The following is a 14,296-nucleotide window of genomic DNA, read 5'->3' as shown; positions in this document are numbered from 1 at the left end:
CAGTTAAAGTCTCTATTGTACTAAGATGACAGCAATACTCCTCTATGTCCCAGCCTTCTTAAAGTCACGTGTATCCTGGGAGAGGAGAAAGGCAGCTTTATATGGACCATGGGATGTTCTTGTTTTCCAGCCATTTGAGGTTTCAGACAAAAGCTCCTTTTTACTTAATGCAGCTTTTAGATCCTTACTCCAAAATCTCTCACTAGTTCCTGTTTATTTTATATTATATTTTATATTAATCAGTCACTGCTCATGTTCAAACACGAATTTCCACATATTTTGTCATTTCAACTATATTTTTGTTTGTTAAACTGATTAACCAGCAGTGTCTCCTTCATAGTTTCACATGCCTTTGAAAATCAATTCATGGACTTCAAACTTTAGGAAATTACCATTGAAGAATTCAGATTTGTAGGCTAGAGAAGTCACTGTAAGAACCCAGTAACATCATGAAGGTACAAGAGTAACAGAAAGCATTTTATAGGTTCATTTTGAGGTCTCGCCTAGCGGTGCAGCACATGCGCTGCTCGCTTTGCGAGGCATGCAGTATACACTATATGTGAGGGAAGCCCCGCCCACTGCCCACCCACTTTTTCATTGGCCTGTGGCTTTCTCCTTTCTAAATGCTGCCATCCGATTGGTTTAGAGGCTGCTAGTCCCGTCTTATGACGGCCATGTCTCCATGGCTATTGGCCCCTTTACTGCTTGTTTCCTGAGCATTACTTTGTCCCCATGCCACCCCTCCCGTTGTCTGTGCCTTCTCTCCTACCCCCCACTTCTGTTGTTCGTGCCTTAATCACGCCCGCCCACCCGCATTCCTGTTTGCAATGCAATAGGTCTCGCGTAAATGCGACTCCTCTTGCAGTGCAAATGCTTGTTATACTAAGTATTACACTAAGTAAGCCCACTACAAAAGGCCGCTATTTTTACTCCACTAGGGGCATGTGAAATACCTCTTTTTTTCATCTGCCAGGTATATTAGTTATATATGGCCTCTTCTACAAGAGCACCTTCCGATGGTACAAACGCGACGTGCTGTCAATCCTATTAATTAAATGATACTGATACTGTCTTTCACGGATTTACGTGATAAATATAGTCTGGACTCACGTTTTCCGTTTTCCCTTTCGCAACATAAAGGTGTAGTTACGGTTATGAACTGAAACTTGCACTGTTAAATTAATAACAGTGTCCCTAACTGGCACTTCTTTGAGAAGATGTCTCCAAAAGTAATCATAATAATATGTTGTTTGGTAAATGAATACAGTAGACTGTGTGGTTCTTCCAAATTCAACTATCGACGTATGTGCACTCTACACATCCATTCCCCATAACAGAGGAATAGAAGCAACAGAATCATTTTTGGTTAATCATGACATCAAATTTAAAAATCTTCCTGCTGGAATTACTTGAAAACACTTTATACCATAGCTACTTTGAATGGAATAATTAGTTTTTTCTGCAATTAGCTGGTACTTCTATGGGCAATTGCGCAGCCCCCAGCTATGCAAACCTATTCATGTATCGCCTTGAACTAGACAACATCTTGACCAATCCCAGATGGTGTGAAAAAATCCTCAAATATTGGCGTTACATCAACATTTTTCTAATATGGAAGGGCCCCCTGATGAGATAAGAGAATTCATTACATTCATCAACAGTATTGATGACCACATCCAATTTACACATTTCGTCAGTATGGAGAGTATAGCATTCCTCGATGTTTTGGTCACCTGCCACAAAAACAAGATTGAAACAGATGTATACACAAAAATTACCAACAGGAAAAACACTCTACACTTTGGCAGTTGCCATCCAATGTCTTTAAAAAGACATTTACCATACTCACAGTTGCTAAGGATGAAAAGAATCTCTTCACAACCGAATGCATATACAAACAACCAAAGAAGGATGATCACAAGGTTTAAAGACAGAAAATATCCAAGCGTGGTCATTAACGCAGCTAAGGCAAGGGTAGAAGCCACTAATCGGGAAGATCTATTGATTCCCCATGAAAGAGAAACGACCAGCAACAGACCTGTCTTTGTGTCAAAATTCACGACCAGAAGTTACCAGATGAAAAAAAATCATTTTAAAGAATTGACCTATGATAAAGGATGAACCTGATTTTAATGGCATCTTCAATTTCACACCATTGTTTGCGTATCAACGTTCCAGGAACATAAAGGACCTTCTAGAGGCTACACCCCAACAAAAAAGTATCACATACAAAGGAACCAGATCATGCCTAAACTGTGGTCACTGCAATAATATAATTCTGGGTACCAATTTAAGCCATTCCACAACGGGCAAATACATCCGACTGTTTACGAATGCCACCTGTGACACGAAAAACCTTGTGTACTTGCTTAAATGCCCATGCGGGCTCCCGTACGTAGGAAAAACAGAACGAAAAATGAAAATCCGTTTGACAGAACATAAGAGCACAATAAGAAATCAAGTAATGAAAGCACCAGTAGCTGCACATTTCATCACCCAAAAGCACAATGTAAGCCAGTTAAGATTCTTAATATTGGAGGTTGTTCCTGTGAAAGAGGGTACAGACAACAAGAAAAAACTCCTACAGCGTGAACTGTACTGGATTAAAAAATTGGACTCTTGTTACCCAAAGGGTCTTAATGAACGTTTGGAATATAGCTGTTTCTTGTAACTATATATCAATGATCAAGTATGTTTAATTGATTTTGTTGTTTAGTCATAAACACAATATATGATTTATTCCCTGTAAACACAGTTGATATTGATTCTTTTCCCTTAAGGAATTCAGTTCACAATTTTTGACCGTATGAACACCACTGAAAGATGTCCGACACTTTCATAGAGTTGTCCTTTTGTTATTTTCAGCGGAAACCACACAAAAACAAAGTTGACATTGATTCCTTTCCCTTGAGGAACTTATTACACTTTTTTCGTATGCACCCCACCGAAAGATGGCTGACACTTCCACAGTCTTGTTTTCTTCTTTTACCCTTTATCTTTAGCGGATTTCACACTCCGGTCGCAAAGTTAACAACTTTTTATGTGCGCTTGATTGCCATCACTGTTTACCCACCGCTAATCAGTGGATTCCGATCGTTCCGTTATCCACTGGGATTCACACTTTAAATTTTTTTTAACTTTATTGCACGTCGATTATTTGGACTAGGCACGAACCACCAAAAACATCCACTACAAGATGGCCGACACACGTTGTCCGCTGTCATTTTCCTTCGGGAGACTTATTTATATTTAGCGCGACTGTTTGAACTTACCTCAAACAAGCGCGAACACCCACACGACCTGCCACTGCTTTCAGGACCTAAGAGGTAAAGGGTTTCGGTGTCTTGAACGCGGTAAAAAAATATATTTTAGGAACTTACGGAGTTGTCTCCTCATTTTCACGGAAACATTACGCACCGTCCGTCTGTTCTTTTAAACGTCACCGTCACACCGAATTTTAGTTCCGTTCATGAGCACATTGTAGGAGAGTAGGGTCTGCAATCCTATGATCACCCAGATTTTTTTGCTTTTGCTTCATTGGTTTACGACTTTCTCCGGCTGTGGGCCTGCCAATCAGACCCACAGCCTAGCTGTTCTCTCTCGAAATTAACACACATGTACATTAGGTGCATCCACTAATTAGAACTGGGCCGCCTTGTCAGTCCCTGTCTCAGCATACCACAGGTATCCAGGGCATCGGTGTACCCAGGGCCTACCAGGGGCTGAAGCATGTATTATGCCACCCCTGGAATGGCCGCCCAAATCTGACACAACTGGCTGCACGACAGCTGGGGCCACGTGGTGTAATCACCCGTTGCTGTAGGTGTAGTATTCCTACACCTAAAACCCTAAAATGGACACATGGATTCCTATCAGTCACTCCTATAGCAGGCCTTATCAATCCTGAAGGCAGAGTGCAGGGAATCATGTGGGACGGTGCTCTGGCGCGAGCTGAGCCCGTCGGCGGCTTGCGGAACCAAGTCCTAATAGCCGTTCCATGGTGACGCGGGCCAACTACTTTTAATGCATTATAATCCTTGCGGTTATTTGCTAACTTTGGCATTGCATCACCTACACATGTCGAGTAAGGTGTCATACGAATGGGAATACGAACCCCTCGCCAGCCCCGGCGACGGGGTTAGCATTCCCCCCTTTTAGAGGGACACGACATGGAAGTAACCTTGAACCCCGGTTAAAGTTGACTCAAGCCTCAGCATCACAAAATGGATGCTGCCACCAGACACAAGTCTGACCTCCTGCTGCTGGGGGACCTTCCAGCAAGGGGAGCTTGGACAAAGGGTTTCCTGTCGAGGGCGGTGTTAGCACCATCCCAGACAGGGTTTGTGTATCCCAGGTAGGCAGGGCTGAAAGGAAGGTGAGTGCCAGTGGCACCCCGGTGCTCACTGTGCATAGCCCGGCTCAAACCAGTTTCGGGGGCACACCAGCCCCTGAGCTGGCGCGAAGCCGGACAAAGGATAGGGGTGTAACCACCCCCCTCCTGGCTCCACCCAAAAATGAAGGGTGAAAACCCCAAACTACTTAGGTGGTCCATTTCCCTACAGGGGATGGATTTCACAGTGGAGCATAGACCTGGCACTGATCATGGCAATGCAGATGGGCTCTCCAGGTATTTCCACTTAGAGCAAGAAGACTCACCTGGTCAAGGTTAGCTTATTGTCCCAAAGTTTGGGGGGGGTCATGTAGGAGAGTAGGGTCTGCAATCCTATGATCACCCAGATTTTTTTGCTTTTGCTTCATTGGTTTACGACTTTCTCCGGCTGTGGGCCTGCCAATCAGACCCACAGCCTAGCTGTTCTCTCTCGAAATTAACACACATGTACATTAGGTGCATCCACTAATTAGAACTGGGCCGCCTTGTCAGTCCCTGTCTCAGCATACCACAGGTATCCAGGGCATCGGTGTACCCAGGGCCTACCAGGGGCTGAAGCATGTATTATGCCACCCCTGGAATGGCCGCCCAAATCTGACACAACTGGCTGCACGACAGCTGGGGCCACGTGGTGTAATCACCCGTTGCTGTAGGTGTAGTATTCCTACACCTAAAACCCTAAAATGGACACATGGATTCCTATCAGTCACTCCTATAGCAGGCCTTATCAATCCTGAAGGCAGAGTGCAGGGAATCATGTGGGACGGTGCTCTGGCGCGAGCTGAGCCCGTCGGCGGCTTGCGGAACCAAGTCCTAATAGCCGTTCCATGGTGACGCGGGCCAACTACTTTTAATGCATTATAATCCTTGCGGTTATTTGCTAACTTTGGCATTGCATCACCTACACATGTCGAGTAAGGTGTCATACGAATGGGAATACGAACCCCTCGCCAGCCCCGGCGACGGGGTTAGCATTCCCCCCTTTTAGAGGGACACGACATGGAAGTAACCTTGAACCCCGGTTAAAGTTGACTCAAGCCTCAGCATCACAAAATGGATGCTGCCACCAGACACAAGTCTGACCTCCTGCTGCTGGGGGATCTTCCAGCAAGGGGAGCTTGGACAAAGGGTTTCCTGTCGAGGGCGGTGTTAGCACCATCCCAGACAGGGTTTGTGTATCCCAGGTAGGCAGGGCTGAAAGGAAGGTGAGTGCCAGTGGCACCCCGGTGCTCACTGTGCATAGCCCGGCTCAAACCAGTTTCGGGGGCACACCAGCCCCTGAGCTGGCGCGAAGCCGGACAAAGGATAGGGGTGTAACCACCCCCCTCCTGGCTCCACCCATAGGTAGAACCTAGTCACGGGCCAGCCCCTTTTTCTTAGAATAAAGGTAGGAGCGAGTCCCCTTCCCAAATTGGATAATCAGATAATCGGATAACTCCGAATCACGAACTACTTTTCCACGAAAGGAACTCTTGACTATTTCTGAAGACTCTCCCTTGTGGCTAAGGAGTAGCCACCCTGCACCAGCAGGCACCATCTAAGCGCTTGCGGTTTGCTGTAAGTCTCTCCTACGGATCAAGACTGCCCAGCTCGACGAGACCCGAGTACCCTGCCATCTCTGACCTTTTACCTACCTCATCAGCCCAGCTGAGAGTCGTAGGTGTGACGAGACCTGCGGGACCGGCTATCTTCCGAACCTGCACGACGCTTATCTAGCACGCCCACCGAGGGACCCTCGAGTGAGTGCACCTAGGGTTTGAGAAGCCCTAACCCTGAGCAGCTCCAGCATCGAAGTCTGCCTCCCCAGCATCCCTGAGATCTGCGTGGGGGCCCTTCCGCTCCTTGTTGTTCACCGCGTTGTTCGACCACTTGCCGACCGGCTTGTGGCCCTCTTCACGACGCACCACGATTGTTTCATCACTAGTCTGGTTGCTCCAGACTGGCTCTTGCTCCCCTTCAACAGAGGAGTACCACGGACCCTCCTGGTCCACTCCCGACGCCATCTTGACTCCCCCGCTTGGGTTGCCACTGCCAAGATCTGCTGCCCCTGCCTGGGCCCAGCATCATCGACAGCAGACACCTTCGTGGGACAGCTCGCCCTCCATCCTGGTCGCCGCCGCGCCTCCTGGTCCGAGGAACAGCCGAGTCCGACGTCACCCACTCACCTGGTCAAGGTGACTTCAGCCGGTACCCTCCTGGTACCCACACGATCGCTGGCTAGCGGTTGAGAACTGAGTCCCCTCTGCTTTCAGGTTTCCTTCATCACCGATCCAGGCTTGGATCGCTCCGAACATCGTCACTGGTCGCCTGCCAGCAACTTCTTCTTTCAGGCTCCTGAGACTACACGAGGACTCCCGACATCTTGCCGAACTTCACGCAGCCGCAGCCTCCGGGCTAGGTAACTCGAGCACCTCGGTGCTCCATCGCAGGTTCGCTCTACAAGTGTCCAGTTCCTTTTTCGTTTAGTCCCACTGATCGGATCACTCCGGAATCAGTACCTCCAGACTCTAACCATTCGCATTTCACTGTTAGTGTAGATGGTTTCCCGTGCCCCTCGGGCATTTGTGTAAATTGTGCAACTGAAGTATTTTCCTAAGAGTTTTGTAGTGTGCTTAGCTCCCTGACTCATAAAGAGCCAGGGTAGTCTTGTTATAAATAAATATCCTTTTATTTTCATAACAACTTGTGTGGTGTCCTTTCACTTGGTGTTCAAGGGGTATATGTGATGGTAAACAGCTGGCTTAACACGCCCTCTAGAGTTTAGCCTAAAGACTGCTCGTATCCACGCTACTAGGATAGCTGGTCTAAAAGGTTGACTTACAACCAATCATCAATAAGGGTCGTTTGGAATGATACACAGTGATCACTAGAATAGTGAGCACTACATATCAGGCCAACTTCTCACACACATACTCACACAATTGCCTTTACGATTACGGTAACACCATTAACCTATGAGCACCCCATCCCTTTTACGGCCATTCTTTTCGCTTATTTTTTCACACCGGAATGTTTGTTTCTCCGAAAATACAGGTTTGCACAAGCTCCTTCTCTAGTGGAGCATAATCACTATTTGGAGAATACCTTGTTTCCAAAAAGCCTAACAATCACACCGATGTTCACACTTAAGCCGAGTCAGTTCGTAGTCAACCCACCAAATCACCAGAACATCCGTTTTTGTTGGCGTTGTTTCTGTTTTACGCTTTGTTACCCCTGATTTTTTTTTTGTGTCACCTCGTGGAGCAGTAGACATTCTTGGATTACACTATTGTGTTTTCTTCATTTTTTCAGACTAAATATACCTCCCCGGAAGAATTGCTTAGTCCCGAAATGCATAGGGATTCACTAGTATGCATGGACCTTAATGTACTGATGTGAAATGTAATTTGAAGATGAATAGTGATACAATCCAACATTGGATGGAACCATTGTGACGTAACAATGATTACGAATTAAATTACAAGACAGTTGAATTTGGAAGAACCACACAGTCTACTGTATTAATTTACCAAACAACATATTATTTTGATTACTTTTGGAGACATCGTCTCAAAGGAGTGCCGGTTGGGGACACTGTTATTAATTTAACAGTGCAAGTTTCAGTTCATTTAGACCAACTCCCGAGGGTCAGAGGGAGACACCTACCAGCACCCAAAATACAAGACAGACCAATCCTAGTCCATACAGAGTAATTCGCAATGGACTACAGTGTGCCACACACCACTCTTCAATTTGACGTAGTTACGGTTATGCCACGATGATCGAAGCTTTTTCTTTTCAATCTTTATTGGAACATACCCACTTATGGTTACCAAGCGTGTGATTTTATGCCCATAATGTATGGCCGATTTGTTCATTCAAATATGGCATCGCTACAGCCCCTGGATATACCCGTCATACGCTAAATGCGCGAGCACTCGGGTCGGGCAGGACGTTCGCATATGTAGCTGATGACGCTAGGGCGTCTCCAGTGGCGGATTGGTCCCGCAATTAGCATTTGTGGCGCAGGATTACAGTTTAAAAATGGGCAGGACATATACTCACCAAGTTGGAATTATGTCGGGACGATAATCGACAGAGGACTACATGCCCATGACTTATCAAGGTAAGCGGGCATAATAGTTAGATGGGCCAGGGCTTTTGCAGCTCGTTTTATTAATCTGATTTTGGTTTTGGGCATGTCGGTCTTTAATTATGGTTTTCAGGTACCACTGTATCCTTATAAACGATTAAGGTCGCTTTTATCAGGGGAGCACTTTCAACAGAATTATTTAACGGGACCACTATGTGGCACTCACGATAATTTTCCCATTACTACGCGTTATGTTTTCGTTATCATTTGGGTGACAGTGTGGGCCCCGGATGGACTAGCAGACAGTGGTGCTTGCCAAATATGGGGGAATACGATTGTTTTAATTCGAACTTCATTTTTACTCGGCAAACTCCCCTGGGCTATATCACTTATATCAGACGTATTACCATGTTGCCTAATGCTATAATTGGGGCATTTGCTATAGATTTGTGATGCCCAGAGTGTTCCAAAATGATCAACGCTTAGTACCATTTTGGGGTGCCCCATAGTTGATGAGGCCCTGACATATCACAGTGATGTCACTGATTCATGTGACACTAAATCCAATCTGAGTACCAATAATGAAGGGAAAGACAAACACAGACATTGTCGTGGGTAATGATCTGTGCTATAAAACTTTACGTTTACAGAGTTTGGGGGTTCTCCCTGATCCCCACCACAACGCATACACAATACCATCAATAAATTGCATCAGAAAAGTAAAAATAGGTTTCAAGATTTTCAATATCAAGCGCGTAATTCAAAGCATTTCCCATCTCTTAAATACATGTCCACAGGCCTCTAAAAATTGCAAAACCTAACAATGAGTGGAAACCCTGTGCAAGGCAATATCTTAAAACTCAGAAGAAGATGCATGTAGGAACACTGGGGCCAACAGGGCACGTGGACAAAGGTGGGACTGAGAGAGAAGCACGGATTAGCATACTTACGGTTCATTGAGTTAAGCGCTGTTGCCCACATTCGGTGTGACCATCTGTTCCCATACCTGGCGTGTCACGCAGTTTGCCGCTTACTTTTCCTCCATGTTAAAGAACAGTATATGTTTGAGCACCCACGCTAATATGCTGCATCGCTAAATACATATAAGATCCCAATGGCGAGACCGATTGGCATTGCCAGTGCTTGTTAGATCTGTCCTCTTGAGACATCGTTAGCTGACTTGCCAGACTATTGTTTTTTCAAAAAGTATGCATTATACACACATATAGGCGCTTTGGTCAACATATTGCATCCTTTGGTCTGTTAAATTGTCATTCACTTTTTGCTTCCTCCCATCACAGCATAAAGCATGGGGCAGTGGTCAGCCCACTTCACACATTGGCTCCTTTCAAATAGATAAAGTGTGTACACATTGTTAAAATCCACTTAAAAGTGTTACTTTCTCCATATGTACACATGTGGCATTTCTGTGTTTTATTTAGCTTTTATATTAACTCTAAAAACTTTAAATACTGGTTATTTTTTCTACCTGCCCATTTAAATGGTGACTTACTTTCCGTCTCCTTTTAAAAGTTGCTGTTATAAAGTGTATAAATATCATTACTTATGTGAGTGTATGTCTGTATGTGTGCGTGTGTCTGTAGAGAGTAATAAAGGTTAAAACAAACAGCTTGTAACTTACAAAAGAGACACGCAGGCAAGCAAACTCAGTGGCAGTCATAGTCAGTACGGTACATCAAGGCAGGCTACACCAGCTGTACCAAGACTCCCTATCCTGTGTAGTAGCACTGCCCCACATTTAGTTACCCGGGTAAACACTCAGTTCCTCATCTTGATTCAACCCTTGAGGTTCCCTGGTTTTTTAACTATTAATATACCTGGATTTTTATCAGAATGACCACATTTCATTAATTTTTCATGTTAAAAAGTACCTAGTTAACCCAAGAAGCCACTACATCAGAGGCCTTCAAACCTTTTTTTCTCTGATCCCCCCTAAACAAAATGCTTTGAAGTTGCCCCCCCCCCCTCCAAAACTATATAGCAAGGATTTGGGGAGTGGGAGGAGGAGGAGGAGGGATGATCACAGGAGACAGGGATCATGAGATCATTTCAGGGGTGCTTTTCTGTAGCTCGCAATCCACACTAAATGTGCGCTTATATAAAAGGAACTGCCCATGAGGCACAGGGTCAGACTGGTTTGCATATGGCCATGTCTGAACTGTTGTGGTGGAGTGAGCTAAAGAATGATGATGGATTAAACCCAGATCAGTTGACTGGGGGTGAGTGTTTGATTTGCTCAAACGCTCTGACCATCATCCCCTGTGGTATCGCTATATAAAAGGAACAACATCAAACAAGAACAGGATTGACCAAAAACACTACTGCTCATAATTGGGGGCCCTAATGCACTGCACCTGCTGTACTAGTAATGGCTGTAGCCCTGATAAGCAGGCTATCACCTCTTCTTTCACTCCTTCCCCATCATGTCTGACCATCACTTCAATCTTGAAACAAATCTGGTCTCTTTCTGAAAGAAAATGAGCTGCTGCATATTGCCCCCTTTTTTGTGCCAAGGGCGCCATCTGCCCTAATGCAACAAGGAAATTGAACTTCCATGCTCACTTTGTATTGCAAAACATTCATAATTATGATTTAGTGGGCCCCTGGGCAAAAGTGTCGCTGCACTGGTTTCACTAATGATAGGTACTGCCTTGCTGTCCCCTCAGACGTTTGTAATTACCATGGGCTCCATTCTCCAACATCCCTCTCCTTCTCCCTCACATCTCTCATCATCTCTGTCCCTCCCATCTCTGTATATATAGTTTGATTTTATGAGACTTCATTAAAGTGCTACGTATTTGCTATGACTGAACATTCACATCGTTATTGCAACTATGCAAACTTTGTTGTACTGTAGCTAGCCTCAACCCTAAGCCACTTCTTTTCAGCTAGACCATGGCTACTTGTCCACATCTACCCCGAGGGCCAACACCAGTACTCACAGATCTGATCATTCTTGACTGTCCCTGCCAGTGATAGGATTAAGGGAAACGTTTGACAGACAGACACAAATTTGTAATAAACCTTCTCCATATCTAGCTCTCGATTACATTCACACACACGCACACACTCACACTCACACTTTTACTCTCACATGTGCACAGGAAATAACACTTACAAATAGGTAGCTTTCTCTGATACTTGCACAAGCACACATAGATTTTAAATAACCCTGCTGCATATATAGCTCTTTCCTACACACAAGCACCTACAGACACAAAGAATGAGAACCATAATTAATCGATTATACGATTGATTAAAGTCATTAAAACAGCATATCTTTCAACAGTAAAATGCAAAGAAAAAAACCACACACACTTGCCCCACTGAAATACACCTTAACGCTCTGTAAAGGCTGCATCTATGGACAGACACGAAGATGAGAAATCACTCTCATATGAGTGCAATCAAATATTTAAATTCTGGTCCTAGAACCTGTGAGATAAACAATATTCCGTGGATGTAATTTAAGTGATTTTCAATGTTTAGCTTACAATGCCTCATGCAGTAGATTTAAAAATGGTGCGCTAAACCAACTAACACTTTCCAGACATACACTAAGCATGTCCTAATTAATGAAGTGCTCCTCAAGTAAGATGAAGACTCTGCACTGCTGCCACCTTTCCCTCTATTTTACAGGAAACAGTCCCCTTCTTAAAACAGAAAACAACAAAAACCCGTCACCATTTAAAACTATATCTATGAGTGACCATATCAAAAGCATACTATCTTTAAACTTTTTTTATGTTCATGTAATTGCAGACCCATTTGTGCCCCCCCCCCCCGGGAAAACATTCACGCCCCCAGGGGGTCGGCCCCCACAGTTTGAAGACCTCTGTACTACATTAACAAAGCACCCCTAGAAATATAATTTAGAAACATTTTTTTACAAAGAAACAGAAAGGAAATGAAGGGCAATGTTAGCAGATAGGCTGCATTATACATGAGACCAAAACTAGCACCGTACGTTTAGGGCCTCACCCATTGTCCTGTGTCTCATGATACCCCACCTGCAACAGTTAGGTCAGTTCTGTTTTCTGGATCCCGAACTCTGGAGCACTGAGCTCAAAACATTTGGGCTTTTTTGCACTGGAAATCTTTTGAAAAGTTTCATTCAACGTCCCTTAGGGCTAGAATTATTTTTCAAGAGTTTTTGGACAAGATTTATTTTAAAATGTTACTGTCAGAATGCCTTCACTGTTGGGAAGTGCCCTGCCTCTAGCAAGAAAAAAGCCCAGTCGGACTCATACAGGCCCTTTGTGTGCTTTCCAGATGGCCATCCTAAAAATTGTGCACACTGTGAAAAAATTTCCAGGAGCACTTTGAAGAGCAGGCAGAGTATATCAGGCTCCACTCCTTGTCATAGAGACAAGAAGCATGAAGGAGGAGGAGAAGGTACCCCCACTTTCTCAGCTCCCTCCTGTGGAGAAGTGTGGCTCAATGATTAGAGCGGCAGACCCTGATGCAGAGGTCTAGCCCGGGACCAGGGTTCAATTCCCCGCCTCGGCGGGTCTTGGGCTCAAATTTCCACGGACATGATAATTCTCGCCTCGGTGCCTATTCCAATCATGGAGTCCCACTCTGCAACTCTGGGCAATAGCTTGCTTAATCTCCACAACGGCCCCCACAACGCTAAGGATGCCTGGCCTCCACCTTGGGGGTGCCCAGGAGTGGACGCCTCACTGGGAAAGCCAGGATGGGTTCCACAGCGGTATTTGTACAAGTGCCTTGAGACCCTTGCGGGTGAGTAGAGCGCTATACAAGTATCAATTTACATTTACAAGTATAAGGACATACAGGGAGGTAAATCTGCATAGAGGCATGCTCACAGGAAAAGATGACGTTGAGAGCTACGGCCTCGAGAACAGGTGCTGTGTATCCTACACCATTGCCTCTTATTTCAGTTTCACCAAGGTGTTCACTGGCACCACCTGCTTTTCTGGCTCCTTTGGCTTCTCAGCACCTCTTAAAGTCACCAGTGATGCCTCAGCCTCCATCCAAACCTAACATTCCAAAAAAAACAACACGAGAGGTGAAGATCTTGCTCTAGAACACAATCACACAGAAGATCAGGGTTGAGATCCAGGTGTTCAATGAGATCCAGCAGGAGATCTAGTTAACCTAGAAAGCAGCAAAGACACAGGTGCTCTCCGACCTAGTCTTATTCCACTGCTCATTCCTCTAATCATTTTTCACCAACTTTTAACCAACACAAGTCTCTCCTATGGACAATATAAACACATTCAATGAATGTGAGAAGTTGGCCTGGTATATGCTGACCACTAATTAAAGTGGACACCTTGTACCAGTCCAAACAACCCTTATTGATGATTAGGTTAAAGACAACCTTTATTGAAAGCTATCCTGGTGGTAGCTATGGAGAGCAGCCTTCAGGCTAAGTCTCGAAGGAATGTAAAGCAGCTTGGTTTACCAGATTATAACCTCCTGAATGACCAAATGAAAGGAGAACCACACAAGGAATATATAAAATATATGTATTTGTTACTAAACACTCTCTACTAACCTCTTTATGAGATTAGAGAACAAAGCACACAATATTAAGTCACTATAACAACAGTAAATAGCACAATACACAGTGGGCTCCAGGGGGAGACCAAACCATATACTAAGAAAGTGGTATAACAACTACGACTTGACTAGACACAGTGCCTAGAGCTCGTAGAATCGCTGGGACCCCAAAGAACCACCCAAGGAAGTGACACTGGGGACCCACAGAGGACGGGTGCAGTGTGGGAACACAGACGTGAGCTCCGTTCAACTCTATGCGTAAGTCGCGGTTGGAATTTTAAAGA

At 44.9% G+C, this 14,296-nt stretch overlaps 1 protein-coding gene across 1 annotated transcript in view; it reads left to right on the top strand.

The window, feature by feature from the left end:
- Window positions 1-14,296, top strand: part of SYCP2 (synaptonemal complex protein 2) — a 4,998,961-nt gene that overhangs the window by 897,212 nt on the left and 4,087,453 nt on the right. The window lies entirely within an intron of this gene.

Source organism: Triturus cristatus, chromosome 7, assembly GCF_964204655.1.
Source record: "Triturus cristatus chromosome 7, aTriCri1.1, whole genome shotgun sequence".
NCBI lineage: Eukaryota > Metazoa > Chordata > Amphibia > Caudata > Salamandridae > Triturus > Triturus cristatus.
The sequence above is the reverse complement of the archived record's forward strand: the minus strand, read 5'-3'. Positions and strand labels throughout refer to the sequence as shown.